The following is a 22,786-nucleotide window of genomic DNA, read 5'->3' as shown; positions in this document are numbered from 1 at the left end:
TTTGTGGACAAGGATTTGGATACACTAAACATAATGTAAATATATTGAGAATTATGATAATTTTAATATTAAATTTAAAATGCGTAATTATTTAATTAATTTGAATAAAATACTTATAAATAAGAGATACATATAGGTGTCTTAATTTCTAGTTCATAGATGTGAAACGTTGCTTAGATTGACATCAATATTATGTAGATACGTAATATTATGTATGTAGGTAGGTATCTAAGATATAATCTCTAAAACAGCCGTCGAGAAGTCGGTGCGCGATGTAATTTAATATGCCTAAATCATATCTAGTGGCACCAAAGTCTTAAAATTATTTGTGTAAGTCAAACATAACAAAACATTTTAATTATAAAATTACAAAACGCCCTCGTAAAATATTCTACTATACTCGGATAAACCGTCTTGTTCATAACCGTCACTGAAATGGCGGTAATTAATTACAACATTAATTTATTTTTCGAACGCATTCTATTTTCAAATCCGTCCCACAATATTATTACACAGCTTGGGGGCTACTGGACTTACACTGACAGCAGCGGTAGAGCGAGACGGCGCACCCGCGGCCTTACGCTTTCACGGGTTAGAGCGAGAGAGCGATATCAAGCGAGCATTTCTCAACTTCAGTACGTGTCAGTTCGCCGAGGGGAGAGTGCGTCGTGTCGTTTTCCGGTTTAATTCGCGCGTGTGTTAACGAAGTATCAATTTTGCGGCTTAATAACTCGTCCGCGTGTTGTGGAGGATTGGTCATTATTCGTGTTAGTTTTTCTTACTTTTATAACATGTATAATTTAAGAATGACGTCTGTTTATTAGAGAATGTTTCCTTGTTGATGGTTTTTTTTGTGGTGCGCGCAGTTTATTATTTTTGTCGAGTGCGGTTTGGAGTGTTTGTATGGGAATGTGGTTGCGCCGTGCATAGCTAATTTGCGAATGCGTTTTTCTCGTCTCTGTTGGTTTGTGTTTTATGGTTTTAAATGTGCTGAGTGAAACAGTGCCCATATTGGATTACTTACCTGATGGATTTTCAACGCCTAAAAATCAAGTATCTATGCAACATTGAATTATAACACACATCGCCACCAATCTATCCCCGGATTAAGTTCTTACCTACGTGTTTAAATAACTTAATTGCAAGCATATATTATGTATATTTAATAATTTGGTATTAATGGGACAACTACACAACATCAATCTGTATAAGTAAAAAATATTTAAACGTTACCTTAATATTACTTTCGGTGCTTCCGTTAAAATAATAATGCTTTAAAAAATTATACCTTTCATATTTTTCTTTAGTTTCCACAATGTATTACCTAATTAAAAGTACCTACCTAGTGTTGAAACATATTCTAATTAAAGTTTGAGAAGCCTAACTGTCAAAGATGAACATTTTTTAAATGTAGAATTTCGAACGATTTTAGTGGCAACGGCCGGTATTGGCGGCGCGCTTTCCGTCGGCGACGGAAGGTTGTAAAAATACGTGGAGTCGTCAGGTTGGCGGCTAATTGCCGAAAACATCTGCCGTGGAAGTTTGTTGACTGATCTTCCCTGAGAACGAGGAACGACTGAACTGCGATAGAATTCAAAATTCAAAATGTAGAACGTTAATAAACGGTCTCGGAATTTGAATCGAAAAGAACGAACGAGGGACTGTAAAACTAAACGATCTAATAGATACAAATATTATTTATTTTTATGCAGTAGGTACCTACCTACGGTGCTAGATTTCTTAACTTTTTAATTAAATACTTTTAAAATACGCACTACTTATACATGAATACGTAGGTACTAAATATAAATACCTACCCGACATTTATGATATTCTAAGGGGCCGATGTATCTATGCAAAACGCTGTGTCCAATATTTCAAAAATACCTTTTTGTACCTAGAAAGAAAAGGGAAGCCAAAAAATACATTATTTTTATATGCTAAGTACCTACTTGAAGAATGCACCGGTTCTTAGGTTATTTCTACGGTTTAAAACCACGACTGTTTAGAAACCATATAATTCTCAGAAATACTAAATTTAGAGCCCCCATGCCCGGATCCTGAGTCAAGTTTCGGGGCTAAATTATGGGGAGGTGTATTTTTGGTAAAGGAAAAAAATAGGGGAGATTTTAGTACCTACGTAAATGAAACGACAATATGACAAATAATCTTCAAACCCTTATTATCCGCACCTCAATGGTGCATAGGGTACTGCATCATATAAACGCAGTGTTATCTTGATCATCAACACATGAAGGAACAATCTTGACAAATAAAAAATAAATTTGGATAATTTATATAGCGCCATTTTTCGTAAAATATAACCTCAAGGGGGCTTCACTGTGAATGAATTAGGGGGAAAAATATGTCGGAAATGATTTAGCAAAGAAATGTGTTTTTATTTTCTTTTTAAAGATCATCTCACTCTCACTATTTCTAACCACTGGTGGAAGAGATTTCCACGCCATCGGTCACGCAACGGCAAAGGCACGCTCGCAAAATTTAGTGCACGTATATTGGAGTAACTATTCATCTACGGTTCCTTGAAGATGTTTGTTTTTCACGACAAAAACCTTTCAGCGATATTTAGGTGAAACTTATTTCGGTTTTATTTGTCACTTGTCAGTCAATAGGAAATAGAGAAGATAAAAGAGTTGATTGCTACTCGTGTGTCAATATACTAGCGGCGTGTATCGGTGTGGGAGATAGAGTATTAGGAGTGCGTCTGTGTGAGTAAACAGAACCGATTTCCGTTCGCACCTTTTCGCGGTAAAACTTCTTCGCGTTTAGCAAAAGCCATTATAGCTCCCACACTAATATTCCATTGTACGGCTCACACCGCACACTGTATACGGCGCCACTTACAAAAAAAGAACCAAGTAATTTAAAGACACTTCATCAAAAATATACGTTAATTCAACTTAATTCCACGGTTGGATGGATACTTTTTTACTTATTCCCGCGCTGTTTTCGTGATAATCCGGTAGTATGAGTCCACGTGGACTACGGGCGACGCTAAATATAACGCGGGGTCGCTTAAAAGCGATCGCGCAATCTCATCGCTCGTCTAGAGCTCTCGCCGTATAGTGTTTACCTTGGAATGTGACGCTTAATCCGGCGTTGTTACCGGCGTTCTCGAATACGGCGCGGGTTTTTTCGTCGGCGGCGACGAATCGCGTGACGCCGTTCGTCGTGAATTCTGTTTTTTAAATTATACGCTACCACGACTCCTCCCCCTGTATAATTTTTAATGTGGGCATATTTTGTTCGGTTCGATTCGTTCGTCTCCTAAGTAAAGTTATAATGGATCATTGTCGGACGGGAGGAATATCTAATTTAACATACTCAACCTATAAAGGATTGTGTGAGACCCGTGAAGTGTTTATAACAGTCGATATAATCAATATTTTTACTTTCCAAAAATCGCCTTCGTAAAAACGTTGTTTTCGTAAGTTGGTAACGAATGACGTCACAGAAACGATGGACTTATTTTAATATTGGTAACATTACAAAATTATTGGCGGCACTATTTGTTGATATCTATGGTCCACCCAACACCCCCCTCCCCTCATATTTGTAAAACACAAATGGTAGTGTAGTGGTAAACAAACAATCCTCACCACTACTATTACAGCTCTATAAACCATAGACAATAAACCATATGATGTCATAAAAAATCCAATGATGGAAATTTGATGACGTATCGCTCACTCTTCTTCTTCTTCTTTTTGATGGCTTTTCACCAATCTTGGGTGTTATAGCCAGTGTCGAGTTATTTTTTATTTACACTTTTTACATTTGACTTATAAGGGTTAGTATTCCTGTTAGTGGGGTTAGTTTTATTAGTATTAGTTTGTTTAGTGGGTTATTTTAGGTATCGCTCACTCAAGATCACTTCAAGAACGTCATAAATCAAAAATCGTCAATTTTCAGTTGTGTATGTTTTCGGAATGCTTAGAAAATGTACTATATCCCAGCAAAAGAGGCATATTTTTAACTTGATATTTACCCGCTACAGGGCAGAAAGTATTGTTTTTGCATTTTGAAGAAAAGGTATTGTTTAGTTATTTTTTTTAAATAAACTAATATATTATTAGATTAAAACCAATATTTTTAGCTTTTCCACTTTATTTTTCTTTGAAGTGGAAAAGCTAAAAATATTGGTTTTAATCTAATAATATATTAAAAATGCTATTCCATCACGAAGTGTCAGTGGATAATATAAATCTATTAAAAATAAACTAGTTATTTTTCAAATGCAGAAAAAACCTTCAGGTTTAACCTAAAAAGATCTGTTGCACAGTAAAAAGTTTAATAAGTGGCTTGATATTAATTTTTAATAAATTGTATTATATTTTTAAACTTTAAAAACATTCTCCTGAAAAATCAAGTTTTTATTATTATTGACGTTCTTGAAAGGAGTGAGCGGTATGCGAACGCACGTTTTTCGTTTTACTAAAATACCTAAAGTTTAAACCTTCATATCTCCCTTAGTTCTCTACAGATTTCAATAAAAATGTTACCGATAGTCTTGTGATTTTTCACGTTAATTTACTAGCCAATTGAGAATATCCATTTAGTCCGATAATGACCTGTTAGAAATCGGACCTTTTTTGTAGGCAGCGATTGTTTTATTTCTGTGTATTGTATTGTTCCCGCGCTTCTTAGAAAGCTGTCTTTGTGAATTATGAGTCAGCATACCTGCCCCGACCGTTTCACAAAAAAATACCCGTAAAGTAAATAATAATGAGTCAAGGGCATGTTGTTTAAACTGTAAAAAACGGTCAAATGTATATATGTATATATATATATATATACATACTACTACCATCACGCCGTTTCCCCACAGGGGTAGGCAGAGAGGATGGAACGCCACACTCTTCTGTCCTGACACACTCCTCGCCTCCTTCACATCCATACATCTAGTCATACATGCCCTCCGATTACGCAGACTTTTGATACCGAAAGATTTTAGGTTCTGATTGATCTGATCGTGCCAAGTCTTTTTCGGTCGTCCTCGTTCTGTTTTCCCTCTCACATTCGCCACATATATTTTCTTAGTCATTCTCTCGTTATCCATTCCCTCCACATGTCCATACCACCGCAAAGAACTCTTTCCTACCTAATCTTTTCAATGATTCCTCGTTCAGCCTTACATTCCTTTCTTATATCGTCGTTTTTAATTCTGTCACAACGATTTTCCACACATTCGTCTGAGGGAGCGCATTTCAACAGCGTTCACTCTGCTTTCATCATTTATATAAATATATATATATATATATATATATATATATATATATATATATATATATATATATATATATATATATATATATATATATATATATATATATATATATATATATATATATATATATATATATATATATATATATATGTATATATATGTATATATATATATATATATATATATATATATATATATATATATATATATATATATATATATATATATATATATATGTATATATATGTATATATATATATATATATATATATATATATATATATATATATATATATATATATATATATATATATATATATATATATATATATATATATATATGTATATATATGTATATATATGTATATATATATATATATATATATATATATATATATATATATATATATATATATATATATATATATATATATATATATATATATATATATATATATATATATATATATATATATATATATATATATATATATATATATATATATATATATATATATATATATATATATTGGGTTGATGCAAAAGTTTTGACCGTTTTTTACATATATTTTTTTAATTTTTTTTTTCTTGTGTATTATTTATTTAATAAATTATATAACTTCCATCAGTTCTTATAACCTTCTCCCATCTTTCTATCAACTTATTAATACCAGTAGTATAAAATTCCGTGGATTTTGATGCGAAAAATGAAGTAAGGGATGTTTTTACCTGCTCTATTGAATATTTTTTTTCATCATTTAAATTTTTTTGCAGTGATCGGAATAAATAAAATTCAGAAAGAGCAAGATCTGGAAAATACAGTGGATGCTTGATAACATCCCAATTTAACTCATTTAGCTTGTGTTGGGTCATCATAGCCACATGTGGTCGCGCGTTGTCGTGATGAAACACTGCCCCTTTTCTGTTTACCAATTCTGGTCTATCCTTTTGAAGGACCATGTTCAATTTGGATAAATGCTGACAATATCGTTCTGTTGTACTTGTCTTATCGTGTTCCAAGAGTTCAAATTACACAATACCCTTATTATTCCACCAAACACAAAGTATAACTTTTTTTTATGGATTTCGGCCTTCGAAGTTGTTAATGGGGCTTGTCCAGGTATAGTCCAATGTCTTTTTCTTGTCACGTTGTTGTACACGACCCATTTCTCATCTCCCGTCACCAAACGATGCAAAAAAGGTTCATGTTTATGTCTCGCACTCAAAGCAACGCGCGTTGAAACACGATCCAATAAATTGGCAGCCGACAATTGATGAGGTATCCAAACGTCGTACCGCGAAACCATTTCCATACGCTTCAAATGTCTTAATGAGATTGTTTGGTTGACTCCCATCATTGACACAATCTCTCTGATGGTTAGACGTGGATTGGTGTCAATTATGACTTTTAATTCGTCTTCATCAGACTTCAATGGCCGCCCGGTACGTGGTTTATCAATGAGTGAAAAATCTCCAGATCGGAATTTTGCAAACCATCTTCGTACCTGTCGAACTTTGATGACATCTGCTCCGTACACTTCACAAATGTTTTTGGTTGCCACACTCGCGGTATTGTCTTTACGGAATTCATAAAGTAAACAATGACGTAAATGCACTTTATCGAACGACATTTTGAAAAAATACAAGGGGTTATTACTGTACTCTGGCCAGGCCAAAACTGAATAGAAAGTAGAGGGAAAGCATCCTTTATACAATGCAATCATAAAAAAAGAAGATACTATTCATAATTTATGAAAAAATTTTTTTTTACCTGGGATCATAAAAAACGGTCATTACTTTTGCATCAACCCAATATATATATATATATATATATATATATATATATATATATATATATATATATATATATATATATATATATATATATATATATATATATATATATATATATATATATATATATATATATATATATATATGTATATATAAATAAACATAATTATATTACAATTTTTGGTGAAAGTTCACCATAACGACTTCACTCTTAGATCCCATCTCAATTGAGTACAAGTACTCATTATCACTCCATCGTATCTCATAAAGTAATTAATTAATTAACCGAAGGTATGTCCTACATACATTATTTTGTACCATAATTTGAACTTTACCTGGTGTGATCAATCATTTTTCACCTAGGACAAAACGTACTAGTAGGCAGCTCGCGACGCAATGGGCGTAAGCGACACCGTGACGCTAGGCGGATACTTTAATTTTATCTTTCATCTACGTACGCATACAAAATATACCAATGTTATCGAAGCTACCAATTAATTTTTATTATTATCTATTGAAAGTTTTTTCTTGTTCGTAAATAGTTACAAGAGAACGCTGAAAAAAGTTATTTATTATTTGGCCGATGGGTTTATGATCGGTAACGATTAATTTTACTATTCATTCGTATAATTTTCTAAATCGTATTTATCACAAGTGAATATTTATACACGCGAACAAGATTCATTGAACAAGACTATTAAAATCTACTTCTTATTGATAATACGGTATTATCACTCGGGAGGAATATCTAATTTAACATACTGAACCTATAAAGGATTGTATAAAGCTCGTTTTGTGTTTATAACAGCCGATATAATCAATATTTTCAGTCATCTTTTTCATTTGCAAAATTCGCCTTCGTAAAAACGTTGTTATCGTAGGTTGGTAATGAATGACGACACATAAACGATGGACATATTTTAATATTGTTGACATTACTAAATTATTGAAGTATTTGTTCAAAGTCTGATCATTTACGGGGTTTACGATTGTCATAGGCTGGTTTAATTGATCACTTTATACATGTGAACATTCACTTATTCTACCTACCCATGATTGACAACTACGCAACGCAAATTCTTAAAACTTCCAGATAAATTAATCAAACTCGTAACGCAGTATGTGCGAGTTCACAATAGGCGTCTATAGTGGGATGAGGAAATCTTTTATTAAGCAGACTCTTTCTGTCTTTCTGTTTGTATGCGAGGTCCGAATCCTGGATTATATTCAAATACACGAGAAACGCGTGAAAACATGGTTTTCAATTTATTTTAGCTTATACGAATGATGAAATAAGGAAAGAATGTAAGGCTGAGTTAAGCATTATCGATAAAATTATGAAGGGTGTGTTGAGATGGTTTGGACGTCGGGAACGTATGAGTGAAGAAAGAACGGTTAAACAAATTTACGAGGCGAATGTAGTTGGAAAAAGAAGCAGAGGAAGACCGAGGAAAACTTTGCATTATCAGGTATGTAAAATACTTGAAAGCGGCCGGGTCAGGAGTCATAATAATCGTCGGGTATGAATGAGGAGATGCATGAATGTAGAAGAGGCAAAGAATGCTTGCAAAGATAGAGTGGTGTGGCGTGATGGTTAGTTAGTTTATTTTTGACATCTCATCAAAGATGAAGAAGAATATGGAAGTCTGGGCATTTACAGGGCTGACGACCGTCATAGGCTGGTTTAAGTGATCACTTTACACACGTGTAACATTCACCAATTGTACCCATTATTGACAATTGACCACACTACTCAAATTCTTGGAAGTTCTGTATATATGAAACAATTTAGAAACCTTGTTCTTGAATCACTAGAACTTTACTAGAGACATCTATTGGTGAGATGTAAAGAAGCTTTTTATCAAGCAGAAACTCTTATATTAGTATGTATGGATTATCTCCTGTAATTGGAGATAATCCAGATTTTGTGAACAAGTATTTGGACACACTCAAAATGTTGTTAGTTAGTTTGGTTAGTTAATTTTATCAAAAAAACGTAACCAATGTTTTTGAATAATCATTATTATATTTAATCAATATTACCCTGGATTGGTAACACCGCGTTTATATGATGCAGTGCCCTATGTACCATTCGGGTGCGGATAAGGGTTTGAAGAAGAATGTTTCAATTCAAGGGGAAATGAGAAAAAAGGTGACCAGGCAATATAAGCGCAGGAACACTGGGCCAGTTTCCCCCCGCATTCCCCTTTGGGATCGGGAAAGGGGAGGCTGCCCCCATATCGCCTCGCATAAATATACGGGCGACCCTCCGCAATAAAAATGCGCAATAAAACACACATTTTCGTGGGGCAGAAAGGAAAATCTGTGAATCGCCGCACCGGGTAGGGGTGCCTGCCCACCTACCCTAACCGTCTACCCGCCAATTTTGTATTTATCAACACGTGTGGCGGTTTAAATTCGGAAGCGGTTCGGCGTGTTTACATTTTGCGAGAGAGAGGACAATTATTATGAAGATATTAATTTTCGCATAAAGCTGCCTTGTTTATTTTTTATAACATAAAAAATACAGTGGTAAATAAACATCGTTTACTTCGTCCATTCATCGTTTACTTTGTGTAATACCACTTCAAAACACTACTTTACCTAATAATCATACCACAAAGTTAACAATACTTTCAATATTGACAATATTTAAACGAACGCGTTGTATTATATAATGGTGAAATCTTTTTTACAACATTTTGAGTGTGTCCAAATACTTGTTCACAAAATCTGGATTATCTCCAATTATAGGAGTATTTTTCATATTATTTTTGACATCTCATCAAAGATGTAGAATAATATGGAAGTCTGGCCATTTACGGGGCTGACGACCGTCATAGGCTGGTTTAAGTGATCACTTTTCACACGTGTAACATTCATCAATTCTACCTATGATTGACAACCACATTACTCAAATTCTTGGGACTTCTATATATATGATCCAATTTCGAAACATTATACTTGAAACACTAGAACTCCACTAGAGACATCTATTGGTGAGATGAAATCTTTTTTCTCTGATGTCTATTTTTTCGACTCTTATAAGGGTCGCTGTTAAAATAAAAGATTTAGTCAACTCAACCTTAGATGCTGCCTAAAACTCGCACATGAAAGAATGTGTCAATTATGGGATATAGGAGTATATATCTACAGAATGGATAACAAGAGAATGACTAAGAAAATATGTGGCGAATGTGAGAGGGAAAACAGAACGAGGACGACCGAAAAAGACTTGGCACGATCAGATCAATCAGAACCTAAAATCTGTCGGTATCAAAAGTCTGCGTAATCGGAGGGCATGTATGACTAGATGTATGGATGTGAAGGAGGCGAGGAGTGTATGTCAGGACAGAAGAGTGTGGCGTTCCATCCTCTCTGCCTACCCCTGCGGGGAAACTAACTTAATAATAATCCGGATTTGTGAACAAGTATTAGGACATTAAAAATGTTATGAAAGTATGTAGATTATGTATTTCTCTTTTTTTTCTCAAATTAAGTGATTCGATCTTTTGAATACCTATCACTTAAGGATTATTGTTTTAATTCAGATTGTATCGTTCATGGCGTCTATTATAACCATTGAAATTGACTATGCTGTAGGTAACGAACCCCATTTATCATAAATAAATTCATCACGAATGTGAACTAATAAATTAGCGCTGGTAACCGAGTACGGGCATAGTAATAATATGCAATATTGATGTTTATCGTGGGCATTAAACTTGTCACCCACCCCCGGGCAGTGTGGGGGACATTCCCCGGCATTAATGTAGTTCCGAGTAGGCGCCTACCTACCCTTCCCATTTCCGTTTGCACCCCGCCCTATCTCTTGCAGTTCCGGAGCCATTCCTCGCGACGCTCGCCGAGTGAATCTACAATTAGATTGCGGTTTGCTCTCTTTGCACGACCCCTTCCTTCCTCCCCTCCTTTCATCCCCCGCCCCCACCCCCTCGCCAGGGCACCCCTAATAAGAGCCCCCACCGGGCGTCCCGAAATTAGGACGACATTCCACACTTCCCGGAGTCCCTCTCGTTCCCGAGCGTCTTGGGAATTTGACAAATGGCGTTATTTACCGAATTCGTTAACAGGTCTCGTTCAATTAAAACGTTTGGCTATTTTCACATTACCCTTTGCCCGATTTGCTCGTACAACATAGGAACAGCAAGAAATGGGCCGTTGCCGATTCGACTGTATCACGTACGGGCAAATACTGGGCCTTTGCTGATTTGACTATATATCGCACGGGCAAATACGGGCATTTGCTGATTAGACTATACCACATAGGGGAAATAATGGACCTTTGCTATTTGACTATATCACGTACGGGCAAAAAATGGGCCTTTGCTGATTTGACTATGCCACGTAATGGCAAAAAATGGGCTTTTGCTGATTTGACTATACCATATACGGGCAAAACATGGGCCTTTGCTGATTTGAGTGTACCACTTACGGGCAAAAAATGGGTCTTTGCTGATTTGACCATACCTGTTACAGGTACCATAAGTAGAAATCACTCATACTGTTTTTATCGTAGTAACGGCGGTAATAGTAGATTATAATGAAGTTATGGGCTAGAAATACTAGAAGGAAGGAAAACTAATATCAGTATTATCAATAGGAGTATCTAATATCAGTTTTAAAAGCATTTATGTACTTTAAAACATTCAATAATAGCTAAAAATCATATATTCTCGAAAATTATTAAACCATCATAGAGACATCATCATCAAAAATTAAAATTAAAAACCTGCCCCTTTTCCAAATAAAATATTCATTAAAAGTTATCAGTCAAAGGGTTAATATACGAGTATATCACGCCGAATCACTTTCGTTTTCGGTAATTACATTCCGTTCCAAGTGGAAATGCTTAATACAGAAATGGAACTGACGAATCACCGAAGTTTACTTACTCAGTTTTTTTACGACATTTTTGGAAGATTTACAGGACTTTAACCACCATTTAGTCGCGCGACCTCCGACTACGCTGCAGCGCTCAAACCGCGATGAGTTGATCGCCGTGTAAAACATGTCTTTTCGACGTATTCCATCTAAATTTGCAGTTAATCATTTTTTAACGCATTTAACGTCATTTGAATCACAACATTTTGAATGTGTCCAAATCTTTGTTCACAAATCTGTGTTTCTCCACTTCAGAGTTATTTTCATCGATTTATTCGGCAGTCACTCTGTTGTAATATCTAATGAAATACCATGACACGGTATTTGGCAAGTAATCTTCATTAAAAAAATATATTATATTGACATTTCGACACAGATGTAGAAGAGTATAGAAAAATATGAAGAATTTCTCTAAATGCTTAATTAATTGAATGAATAAGGGTCTCTGCTAAATAAAAAACTTACTCAACTCAACCACAGATGCTGCCGATAACTCGCATATGTAATAACGTGTCAATTATACGATACATGCATATATGAGTTCTAAAAAAATGCGCAGTGTGCTTGTCGATCATGGATAGAATGGTGTATGTTACAGAGTATAAAGTGATCACTTAAATCAACCAGTGATGATAGGTCGTAAATAATTTGAATATAAAATATATATTTAGTAAATTTCTCTTACATCTGGTGAGAATCAATTATGCTTAGGTCTAAGCAACTCCTTCTGCTTTGGCAGGCCTAACTAATAAACTTGTCTTGTTAAATTTTATTTCTGTAGTATCTCACGTTTATCCTCAGCCTTCAGCGATGAACCTGGATGACGTGTTCAATTTCCCCTCCGCGTGTCATCCGACATTCCGCTTTCCGTCCCGACTTCTGCCATGTTCTCTTCGCCGGGCGCATTATTTATTTTAACGTATTGAATTGCTAATTAATTCTGTCATCCGTAGCGTCTTCGCCCGGGGCAGTCTTTAGTATTCGTTAGTGCTGCGCGTAACTGACAACAGCGTGTTCGAATGATACGGTTATAATAACCGAATTCGCTGATTGCATTCAATTCCGCATTTCAATATTACGTATATGTATGACAGGCGCCGTGGCGTAGTTGGGTAGACACTCGTCTGCGAAATTGACGTTGCGGGTTCGATTCCCGCCAATTGCAAAATAAATTCAAGAAAGATTTATTTTCAATTGGTTTGGGTGTTTGTGATGTATTTGTCACATTTGCCTTCCCCGTCCTTACTATCCTACCTGCAGACAAGCCTCTAAAACTCCAGAAGTTTTTATTTTAGTAATTTTATTTAAGTAATAAGTTATTTTATTCACAATATTTTGAGTGCGTTCAATTCCTTGCTCACAAATTTTCTCAACTTGGGAGTTATTTTTCATTCACATCTCAATTTTTTAATATTGATTTTCGTCATTATCTTACTCAATTAATACTAAATTACTCGAATATAGCGAATCTATTTTTTTTTTAAATACGTAAATCTACCAACCCATAATATTTTAAGTCATGTTTATGTTTGTTTAAATATTTATGTTTGTTTATGCTTAAAAAACCAATCGATTCGAATACGACGATCTGCTGGTCGCGTCACTTTTAATTTTATTGTGTTTGTTTATATTCTGTCTGTGACAACCGCGCCGCTTTGTTAGATGGTGTAATTGCTTGTTTAGATGGCTGGCGATGGTTATTTCATTAATTCCAAAGTGTCAAACAACCTATACAAATGGACTCCTCGAGTCTAGCTCGTACCCGCGCGATACGGTACACGATTCTGTGCCCGCTACGATTGGTTGGATGATTTCGAAATCGAACCGAGCTACGATGGAAATCGACTTATGAATGATCACTGAAAAAAGAGAGCACTCTTTATTGTTGTAAAGGTAATTTGTATTTGTATAACGCTTCATCCTTGAAGGTCATTGTTTCTATAAACGCCTGACTGGCGGTCTTAGCGGTGAGCGCAAAACGGTGTCATTTCGGCGTCGTTCGACTCAATGAAGGTTAAAAAAACAGGGCGGTTTTTTTGAAAACTTTTATTTCTATTAAAATTGGGATACAATTTTGTTTCACATTTTCTATAAATTTCGCAACTAAGTTCATAAAACATAAACAAAAAATTGTTTTGCAAGAAAAGGTCTGTCAGGAAGCCTGGTTGCTTCTGTATCAGGTCTGGGAATGCGGTGGAACAGTTTTCAATATAATTCTTATTTATAAAAATTCATTCAAACCCTTATCCGCACCCCAATGGTGCATAGGGCACTGCATCATGTAAACGCTTGTGTTATCTTGATCGTTAACACACGAAGAAAAGGTGATCAGGCCTCCTCGTCCAGCGTAATATTAAATAAATATTATAGTAAAAAAATCACTTAATTTTTGTTTTTAATTGTTTTTCGTTAGCGGTGTCTTTTATTTATTTTTTATTTCTTTATTATTGTAATTTTAATTTTATTTAATAAAAAAATGTTGTAAAACATATATGGCTGACTAAGTATTGCACCCACCACTTAGTCAAGCTGGAATAAAGAGTTATTATTATTTATTATCACACCCAAAAATTTAGTTGTGTTTATCGGCTCCGCATGTATTTTATTATGTCCTCTTCATCTACGGTGAGATGCTAAGGAATATGACCTTATGATGCGAGGCATGTTGCTAACGCGGTATCGGAATAAGGTAGCGGGTGGGGGGTGCGGTGGACCCCCTCCCCTCTCCCCACCCAGCCCTGGGGTTAACATTCCCCGACACGCGGTTCTCTCCACGATACATCGCCACGGCTAACCGCAACATGTAAGGCTCGGTCAGGTTTTTCAATATTGTTTTTTGTGGCAATTAATTTCCCATCTAATAGTCAATGTATTAATCCTGCCAGAAATGTAATGCATATTTAAATTCGCCTCTTTATAAAGCAACTTTATTATTTTTAGACGTTTTTTATGCTCAGAATGAATACCACTTTTAGGATAACCCTCACAAACGTCAATTTTTTTTAAAACCATATGTTTGTAATTTTCTTGAAAATTCACCGTGTATTATTTTATTATTTTATCATTTTACACCGCGTCTCCTAAAAATACTAGTTCTTATGCTTGAAGAGGGTCTTGCACTGGTCTGAGCCGACGTTATTTAAATGCATTATTTTGTGATTTATGTAGATTTATGTACATATGTATATAAGAAACTTTCATACACATTAGTATACTGTAGATACCGAAATTTATTTCTTATATTGTAACCTATTTTACTTTTTAGTATGTCTATTTTATTTATTTACTTTGTTTTAAATTTAATTATAGATGCTCTTTGTTATTTCAATTTTTCAAAATATAATCAATCGTTTGTTCAATTCTATTATTTATTTATGTATATAATACTAATATCCTCTTTTTTCTCTTTTTCTGTGTATATCATGTCAGGTCCTCTGACGTCGACTATCACTTGAGAGTAATTGTCCTTTTCTTGGGCAGCTCTAAACAGCGCCTCGACGGTCCTGATCTGCGTCCAATCTCGTATATTCCGGAGCCAGGAGATCTGTCCTTTGCCCACACCATGTCGACCCTCTATTTTGCCTTTTATGATTAGGTTTGATAGCTTGTAACACTCTCCTTATCATTCAAGCAATAGCTTGTACTTCTCTCCTCTTAGCACATGCCCCAGACAGGACACCTTCATGACCTTGATACATTTTATTACCTTTGTTATTTGTAGGTTTGTTGCAACGATTGATTACAATTACTCACTCCTTCTTCTTATTCTTCACGAGCCCTTTGTCCTTCACTGCTGGATATAGGCCTCTTCCCCTTCTTTCCATTTCTTCCGGTCGGTTGTTGCTTGCAGCCAGTTCTACCACCCACAGCGACTATGCCGCCGGACCATCTCTTTTGGGGTCTTTCGACACCCCTTTTGATCTCCCAAGGTCTCCATCGTTAAAAAAATTGGGGTCCATCTTGTGGGGTCCTGCCTTGCAATATGTCCTGCCCATTACCATTTGAGTTTTGCCTCAATTACTTACTTATGTAACTTAATATGTGCAATACGTCATTCGTATTTCTGTATACTAAATAACTAACTAACCATCACCCGCCGATTGTTTCGACTCCTAACCTGACAGCTTTCAAGTAGTTGGCATACCTGATCTACCAAGTTTTTCTCGGTCTTCCTGTATACACTGAGGTTAATATAAACTAAAGCTTCTCAGTGCTCCATATTTACTTACCAGTCTTCAGTTACGGCAGTCATAGTGCCAACCAGTTTGTTAAGACTGTATTTAATAAACTAGAATACAGCTTGTCGCGTTAATGCTCTTAGTTTTGCTCACAGATGGTGCGTTGGCCATCGCCCGGTACTAGAGATAAGTTCTCGCGATTCCTACTCGCTTTACCGATTTTATTATCTGCGTTTTATTTCCAGCAAGGTGGGATTCGAACGAGTGGCAGAGGCTAGTCGAGACCAGCTCGCTTCCTTTCAAACCAGATTACGGACACAGTTACTCAGCGATTTATGTACGAGTGTAAAATCTATCTGTTAATCGCAAATGTATTCTTATGATAGTTTATCATCACCGTTGAAATTCGATCTCTCAGAAGAATATGTGGAAAAATCACAGTATGACAGTTTAAAAAAAAAGGAAAAAAATGATGCTTGTCTGCAGGTAGGATAGCAAGCATAGAGAAGGTAAATGTGGAAAATACATTACAAACACCCAGACCAATTGAAAATAAATCTTTCTTGAATTCATTTTGCAATTGGCGGGAGTCGAACCCGCGACGCCAGTTTCGCGGTCCAGCGTCTACCCAACTAGCTCCTGCCTCAATTAAAAACGAAGACGTAAGAACGGAATCTTAGGCTGAACTAGGGATAATTGAAAAGATTACGAAGAGTTCTTTAAGGTGGTGTGGACATGTGAGAAAATATATGTGGCGAATGCGAGAGGAGAACAGAACGAGGACAACCGAAAAAGACTTGGCACGATCAGATCAATCAGAAGATACAATCTGGTGGTGTCAAAAGCCTGCGTAATCGGGGAGCATGCATAACTAGATGAAGAACCATGAACTTTGGGAACCGTATGGTCTATAGCCTAAACTTTTTAGTGGTATGTTCACGAAATGAACGATGAATGATGAGGAGAGTGTAATATTACCATACCTCAAAGTCAATGATGCTTTTAAAAATTAAAAAAAAATAATTAAAATTGAAAAAAAACAAAAGTTATTATATAGATAATGACGCTAAGGTGCGGTAAAATGAGGAGATTATGTACTGCAACATTGATGAGCCTATGATAGGTCTGAGTGTGGGTAATTTGAAACGGATAAGCATAATTCATGATACAATCACGTGTAATCGCACGTCACACGCCCTTAGTACCCGCTCTCGGCTCTCGGCTCTCGGCTCGGCGCTCGGCGCTCGGGGTAGGTCCGTAATGGAGGTCTCTCGTTACCGCTTCCCTCAAAGCGTGTAAATTATAAATTAGCGGCTCTATCCGATATCATATTACCGTCTCTATCCGTGGAAAAAGCGTCAAGTCACTAAATCTAATTGTAATAGTATTATTATCAATTACTAATGAGAGTATCTCACTTATGTGTCACGATAATGGCTTAAAATATTATTTTATGTATTAATTTTTAAATCAAACACATTTTTTTTGAGTCAACAAAGTTGTATTTCATTTTAAAAAACACATAAAAATTAATATTGTGACAATTGTTTCGCCTAGTTATGGCATGATTCGACTCAAAAGATCTGTGTTTGATTTAAAAATTAATACGTAAATTAAAATGGACTCAACATACATGAAGAATATCATGGAAGTCTGGGCGTTTACGGGGCTTACGACCGTCATACACACGGTTAACATTTTTGGCCACCTGGGAACGTCGGGGTCAACCAATTTGGTCACCTCGTGTGTGTGTGTGTGTTATTAAAACGGGAAGCCAGAAAAGGATATTTAAAGAATTCTTACTTACAGATCGTTTATTTATATAAGCTCTTACACTTCAATTACTATTGATATTAACTATTAATATTTAATCTAATTAATTGATGAAATTTTGAATTAAAATGTGAAGCTAGTTACACGTCCTTTAGAACCAAACGATGCAGGCGAATTTCGGCCTCCTTCGGTTGGTCGCTTTTGTTGAATTCGTTCGGGAATCTCCGTGGCGAATTCGTATTTTCGGTGTTGCCAACTTGGCAGTGTGGCTACACGCCTACACATTCACCAATTGTACACATGATCGCCAAACACACAAATCAAATTTTTGGAACTTCTATATATACTTATATATGATCAAATTTGTACAAGAATCACTAGAATTTTCACTAAAGACAATCAAGCTGTACATAATTACGTGCTAGTTATTTAATTAACCCTCGATAGGTACATATCGTATTATAATAAAGTCTCTTATTGTAATGTCTGTGTACTTTAATGAGACGGTAATGTACGTGCATACATCATATCCGAGCAATACGGCGATAATGTTAATGTCTGTCTGCGCAGTGTACCTACGGGGATTATCTCGGAATATATGCAATTTGCTGATGATACAGCATGATTAACGCTATGAGTCGAGTTAAACTAATTACGCCTCAAATCCGGCAGTGCTATCAGGAAAACTTAATTGCTCGGTTCTTCTTCTTCTTCTTTTTGCGGATCCTAGGGATCTGTTTGTGCCTCCGCGTGTCTTTCCATCTTTTCGGAGGTCTGCCGGGGGGTCTGCGTCCTTCGGGGTTACCTTGAAGGTTTAATAAGTGGAAGTCTGTCTGTACTCGGTTGATTTTATTAAATGCTATCAAAGGTTTAAAGTTTAAATATTAAAATAAAACCCTTGTACAAGACAACTTTATTTATTTTGTTTATAACTTTGTTTATTAATGTAAACACGACTAGTTTTGAGAACTACAGATGTTCATCAAGAGGTGAAAATACAAAACTGTCAGTATAAAAATCAGTTTGTACGAGAACATTTCGCTCACTCCTTTCAAGAACGTCATAAGTCAAAAATCGTCAATTTTCAGTTGTGCATGTTTTCGGAATGCCCAGAAAATGTACTATATCCCAGCAAAAGAGGCATATTTTTAACTTAATATTTACCCGCTACAGGGCAGAAAGTGTTGTTATTGCATTTTGAAGAAAAGGTATTGTTTAATTTTTTTTTTTAAATAAAGTAAATATTTTTCAAAAGGAGAAAAAACCTTCAGGTTTTACCTAAAAAGATCTGTTGCACAGTAAAAAGTTCAATAAGTGGCTTGATATTTATTTTTAATACATTGTTTTATATTTTTTTTGCCTCCGCAGTGTAATGGTCAGCACGCTCGGCTACCGTTCTGGAGGTCCCGGGTTCGATTCCCAAGGGGGCTAAAATAAATAGAAGTGATTTTTTCACTGTCATATTTATTCAATATTATCCTGGACTGGTACCTGAAGCGGAGGGCTGATCACCTTTCCTTCATGTGTAAACGATCAAGATAACACTGCGTTTATATGACGCAGTGCCCTATGCACCATTGGGGTGCGGATAAGGGTTTTATTATTATTATTATTATATTTTTAAACTTTAAAACGTTCTCCTGAAAAATCATTTTTTTTATTTATGACGTTCTTGAAAGGAGTGAGCGATTTGTAGTTCTCGAAACTAGTCGTGTTTACATTTATGAACTTAAAATTGGTCTAATACAGTGGCGTATAAGACCAATTTTCCTCCATAGTTTGAACGTTACCAAAATGGAAAGCGGTGTAACTGTGTTGTCGACTTCTCGATAATAAAACCATCAGAGCAGTTACCCTAGGAAAGTGAGCTACACATTACAGGAGTTGTGTTGAAATACGCGATAAATTCGCTAAAGGCATAACATAATATTTCTTTCAATTACTTCGGAATGAGCAATTAAAGTATGGTTTCCCCGGCTCATGCGTCCATTTCCATAAGAAAATCTGGCCTGGAACATGTAATGGCGGCCATAAAAATTAATGGCACGGAAATTCTGTATTTCAACACTTTATGGTCACTGATAACAAAGAGCAATTATATTATTTAACAAGCAAAACTATCTACCCACTCCGTGTACAACACTTGCACTATAGCCATCTCCTCCCCATTTCTTACAATTAAATACAATATTTGTATTTTTAATGTCCGCCTCCGTAGTGTAATGGTCAGCACGTTCGGCTACCGTTCTGGAGGTCCCAGGTTCGATTCCCAGGGGGGTTCAAATAAATATAAGTGATTTTTTCACTGTAATTTTTATTTAATACTACCCTGGACTTTCTACCTAAAACGGAGGGCTGATCACCTTTCCTTCATGTGTGAACGATCAAGATAACACTGTGTTTATATGACGCAGTGCCCTATGCACCATTGGGGTGCGGATAAGGGTTTTATTATTATTATTATTATTATTTTTAATTTGAATTTCACTTGGTAAATGTAACTATTTCTTAAAATCTATTGTGATACGTGTTTTGATGCATTCGGAATCATTTTCAAGCACCGTATATGATATTATAGTATATATAAACTAAGTCTAAATTTTATAGTTGTCTTGGCGAGTGTTTTTGCCTATAAAATTGGAGATAATCCAGTTTTGTGTCACCTACTTTCAAAATCTGCCAGATCCAATTTTATAAGATTTTAAAATAAATACTCTATCGGAATGCCAATTGTGGGTTTTATTGTTTAAAATATTTATATACTTTTTAAAATATTTATATAAAAACCCTGCTAAAAATACTTAAAAATAGCTTTGTATTTCAAATTCCCCTATATTCATGAAACTTGCCTTTTGACCCATATCGGCCAATCAGAGAGCGCAGATAGGTCAAACATTAAGATGACGTCATTATCGGTTTGTGTCTCATGTTTTTTTAAAAATACTGAATAAAAATTGGAAAATGCTCCATATCATAAATCATTGAAACATAAATGTTACCCGGAGAATTTTTCTTTTTTTGTAAAATCGACTTACATGGATCTGGTGGATTTTGAAAGTAGGCGAAACATTTGTGAACAAGTAGTATTTGGACGCATTCAAAATGTTGTGGATCAAATCTTCGCTCAGAAGTTTAAAGAAATCTTAATGAATCAATCACACACTCGTATAATGGAGTGTGCCAACGTGTGTTTATTGTTCGGCCGTTGTTCGTTTATATTTAGTTGTTGCCAAAACGCTTGGTTCGTTGACCGCGTTGTGCCGCTGTCCACGCTCCGACCCCGAGTTACGTATTCCCGGCACGTAGCGTCCGAGCGGAAGCCACTGTGTGCCATGCATTCCTATTCGTAGTGATTTCTTCGTGAATTAGGGGACATTTGCATTTAAGCGAGACACCTTATCTGCCGAACGACGAACGACGGATGACTTCAGTTCAGACGACACAAGTTTTTTTTAAAGAGTAGTATTTGTTTACATTTTGAGTTTGTCCAAAATAGTGTGTGGACCACACATCCAAATAAAAGAGTTTCTGCTCAATAAAAAGCTTCTTTTCATCTCACCAATAGATGTCTCTATTGGAATTCTAGTGATTCAAGTACAGTGTTTCGGAATTGGATCATATGAGTATATAGAACTACCGAGAATTTGAGTAGTGTGGTTGTCAATCATGGGTAGAATTGGTGAATACTTGTTCACAAATCTGGATTATCTCCAATTTTATACGAGTTCATTTTCATATTATTTTTTACCAATGGATGTCTCTAGTGAAAATTCTAGTGATTCAAGTACAATGTTTCGAAATTGGATCAAATATTATAATGGGGCTTCTAAGAATTTGAGTAGGTAGTGTCGTTGTCAATAATGGGTAGAATTGGTGAATGTTACTCGTGTGTAAAGTGATCACTGAAACCAGCCTATGACGGTCTTAAGCCCCGTAGATGCCTAGACTTTCATATTGTTATTCATGTTTGTTGAGATGTCAAAAAATAAGTCTGTTTTATCTGTTTTTGTCTGAAAGTGAAGAAGATTAGAATCTTGTATGTAAAATGTAAGTTACGAATAATTTGCAAATCGTGTATGACGGATACACGTTTTTTTTTTAAATTTTTAACTATTTTAAAGTCGTGAGCTACCTGACTTTTTTGTTTTACAAAAAAAACGATTCCACTTTCAGCTATTGTTGAGTTAAAAACTGCATAAGTGGATAAGTAGATGTAAATCTTCAGTGCTGTTTAAGTATGCGGAACAACACGAATATGTAATAGTTTGTATGTACTCGTATACCTATCTGCTGCATAGGTAATGTTTTACATAATGTAGGTATTGTAGATGGCAAAAACAACAATTTAGGATATGCTTGTTGTTTTACCACATAAGGCTGAGATCTCGACCGTTTCAAGTCAATACGCGATCGGCCGCGCTAGGGGCTAGTCTATTCGGCGCCTAATATTTTTTTTGTAATATACATATATTGGATTAAGTTTTTTTAGAATGTCTATTGAAAAAGCATTTTTATATTTTTTTAAAACTCCTTCAGTTCTTCGAATCCTTATCCGCATCCCAATGGTGCATAGGGCACTGCATCATACAAACGCTGTGTTATCTTAATTATTAACATATGAAGGAAAGGTGATCAGCCCTCTTCTTTAGGTACCTGTCCAGGGTATTATTTAATAAATATAAGAATTTAAAAAATCATTTTTATTTGTTTAACCCCCTGGGAATCGAACCTGGGACCTCCAGAACTGTAGCCGAGCGTGCTGATCATTACACTACGGAGGCGGACGACTCCCTTTTAAATCCTTACCATTCAATAACTCTTTTTTTTCAAAACCATGTATTTATTTCAACGTGTAACACGCGTGTAAAGTGATGACTTAACCAGCCTGTGA

The 22,786-nt window shown here is 35.5% G+C and overlaps 1 protein-coding gene across 2 annotated transcripts in view; it reads left to right on the top strand.

Moving 5' to 3' along the window:
- Nucleotides 1–634: 634 nt before the first annotated feature.
- LOC148308797 (protein groucho-like) overlaps nucleotides 635–22,786 on the top strand; it is a 273,991-nt gene continuing 251,839 nt past the window's right edge. For both annotated transcript variants that reach the window (XM_088261036.1, XM_088261037.1), the window contains exon 1: nucleotides 635–767. The gene's annotated coding sequence lies outside the window, so the exon portion shown is untranslated. The remainder of the gene's footprint in view (nucleotides 768–22,786) is intronic.

This window comes from Brachycentrus maculatus, unplaced genomic scaffold (genome assembly GCF_059751285.1).
Source record: "Brachycentrus maculatus isolate JH-2025_06_01 unplaced genomic scaffold, ASM5975128v1 h1tg000147l, whole genome shotgun sequence".
Taxonomy (NCBI): Eukaryota; Metazoa; Arthropoda; class Insecta; order Trichoptera; family Brachycentridae; genus Brachycentrus; species Brachycentrus maculatus.
Note: the sequence above shows the minus strand (reverse complement) of the source record. Positions and strands in the feature narration are given on the sequence as shown.